Source organism: Orycteropus afer, unplaced genomic scaffold (assembly GCF_000298275.1).
Source record: "Orycteropus afer afer isolate SDZICR_OR568_19922 unplaced genomic scaffold, OryAfe1.0 scaffold00017, whole genome shotgun sequence".
In the NCBI taxonomy this organism is placed as follows: domain Eukaryota; kingdom Metazoa; phylum Chordata; class Mammalia; order Tubulidentata; family Orycteropodidae; genus Orycteropus; species Orycteropus afer.
This window is the reverse complement of record NW_006921604.1, coordinates 11,824,714-11,827,652: the sequence shown is the minus strand read 5'-3', so window position 1 is coordinate 11,827,652 and position 2,939 is coordinate 11,824,714.

Genomic DNA, 2,939 nt, shown 5'->3' with positions numbered 1-2,939 from the left:
TGTCTGTAGATTTTGTATCATTTCTAATTTTTCATTTAGTTTATCATTTTGTTCTTGTATTGTCTTTTGAAATTGTTGTAGGGTTTTCTCTGTGTTTTCCTCCACTTTGTCAGTGTTTTCCTTGATCTGTCTCTCAATTCATTGAAGGTACCTAATTCTTTTGAATTCCTTATTAGGGAGTTCCAATGCTACATGTTTCTCAGGGATGTGTTTTTGGTCTGTATCCTGGTCCCTTGTTTCTCCTTCTTTATTTTGCTTCTTTGTGTGGACTATGCTGCTCTGTTGTCTCTGAGGGAGTGTGATGATTTTGAGTTTATATTTAATTGGTGATTGTATGTTGGAGTGACTTGCCCATGATTTTTGTTTTCTTTGTATCTTATCTATGTAAGTTGGGTACTGTGCTGTGCCCCTCTACTTGCTAGTTGGCAGCATTTATACACTCACCACCTGTCTCCTTTCCCATTGTCTGCTTCCCGTATGTCCCTGCTGTCCTTGGCAAATGGAGCCTATTGTTAGGTCCCTGGAATCTGAATGAGAATGCTATCACTTTTAAATCCAAAATGGCCACTGATTATAAACATTCAAAATGGCTGCACCCCTGGTTGCTTTAAATATCCAAAATGGCTACTGCTTATAAACCTTCAAAATGGCTGAGCCCTCGGTCACTTTAAACATCCAAAATGGTCACTGCACGTAAACAATCAAAATGGCTGCACCCTCCAGACAGCTGAAAGTCCACAGCTCAGGTTTTCTCCCTCTTTGCTGTTTCCCTTTCTAGTCATAGGCCACCAGTACTGTCATCCCTGTAGCCCTTGGAAACCAGGGCTGATCTTTAGGTCAATTCTCAAGTCCCAACACCACATGGAAATATTCATGCTGTCAGTCCTGTCAGAGTAGCTCACAGCCACTGCTCCAACCATCTCTGTACTCACTGTTTTCATACAGATTTTTCCACTAGGTGGTACCTAGTCCACTTCTGTGTAGTTCCTTTCAAAGCTCAGGGCTCCAAGAGTATCTTCTGTATCTCTGTCAATTGATTTCTTTTTTCTTTGTTGAAGAGGGTCTGTGGAGCTTGTCTGCCTATTCTGCCATCTTACTGGCAGTCTCCTGGTTTTTCTTTCTTGGTAGTAGTGAGAGCCCCCTTTCCACCTCTGGGATGGCTCATTTTAAGCCTGTTGGATGGCAAAATTGACCAATCCCCATGTTAGGGTTCCATATACTTTATTTGCATGGTCACACCTGCACAAAAGTGCCAGGTACCTTATTTATATTATTAGCAAGCTACCTAACCCCTTGGCGGGCCACAAGCACTTCACATTAGCATAGTTCCACTCAGTCATCTGGTGGGAGTCACAAAGACATAGCTGGACGTGCCGTATTAAGTAATTCACTGGACCACAGAAGTTAAAAATTGAAAACTTTTCTTTTTTAAAATGATATTATTTTCTACTAGAAACTCCAAAAGAATCACCTGGTAATTAATCTTATTAAAATTAATCTATTATAATTAATCTTATTAAAATTAATAAGATTTTTTTAATGTTTAGATTTAAAGATCATTATTTTCAGGAATAATTTTCTTAGACACGAGCAAAAATGAAATAGAAAATGTAAGAACTTTAAAAACTATGAATACTGAGGATGAAACCAAAGAATAAATGTGCAAAACATAAAAAAGAGAACTACAAAACTTTACTCAAGGACACAAAGAAATGTGAATAAATGAAAAGCTATCCTGATCTTTGATAATAAGATTCAATGTTAAAAGTTCAACTGATGGAAAAAAATATCTGTTAGGTCAGTGCAATCACAATTAATAGTCCAAAATTACTTTTTATGGAATTTGAAAACTGGTTCTAAAATTAATCTGATAAATAAAGCATTTGACAATATTTGAAAATTTCTGAAAAAGAAAAACACTTTATCAATGTCAAATTTCACTATAATGCATTAGTAATTCCAATATTGTAGTAGTAATTTTGTTCTTGATCCAGTAGCAGGCAAACGGATCAATGGAATGTAATAGAGTGACTTGAAGCAGATCAGATCAATAGAGAATAAAGATAGTATTTCAAATCAGTGCAAAAATGATGGACTACTGAATAAATGGTGTCTAGGACAATTGCTTATCCATTTGGCAATAAATAAAAATGAAACACTACTTCTCTATATAAATTAAAATAAATTCCAGAGAATTAATGAACTAAACCTTATTTACACACACACACACACACACACACTTTTATGAAATACTTCATTAGAAAAAAGTTCACTCAACTCATGGCCATCGAGTTGCATCTGACTCATAGCGACCCTCCCTTGGGTTTCCAAGGTGGTATCACTACAGAAGTAGATTGCCCAATCTTCCCTCTGAGAAGTGGCTGGTGAGCAATGTATTTCCTTGGCAATGTATGGGATTGAGTTGGAAAATTTAAAAACTCAAAATAGGGAGCCATTAAGGGAAAAAAAATTAAAAGAATAGTAAGAGTATAATATAATAAAAATTATATTCTTAAAAGTTCTATATGATAAAAAAATACCATAAACAATATTAATAGAGAAAAAACAGTAGAATAAATATCTTCACAATTCTAGGGATGCTTAAGATAACAATTGTTTATAATACCAAAGACAACAACAACCAAAACAAAAAACAAAAACTCTAAAATGTTCATAATACAGGAAATATTAAATAAACGATGTTGTATCTATAATAGGGTCCTGATGGTGCAGTGGTTAAACTCTTGGCTGCTAACTGAAAGATCAGTGGATTGAATGTACTAGCTGCTCCACAGGAGAAAGATTAGCAATCTCCTTCCATAAAGCCTACAGCCTGGGAAATCCCATGGAGCAGTTCTGCTCTGTCTTAGAGGGTCACTACGAGTCAGAATTGACTCAATAGCAACAGGCTTCATCTCTGTAACATGGAAATTTGTATT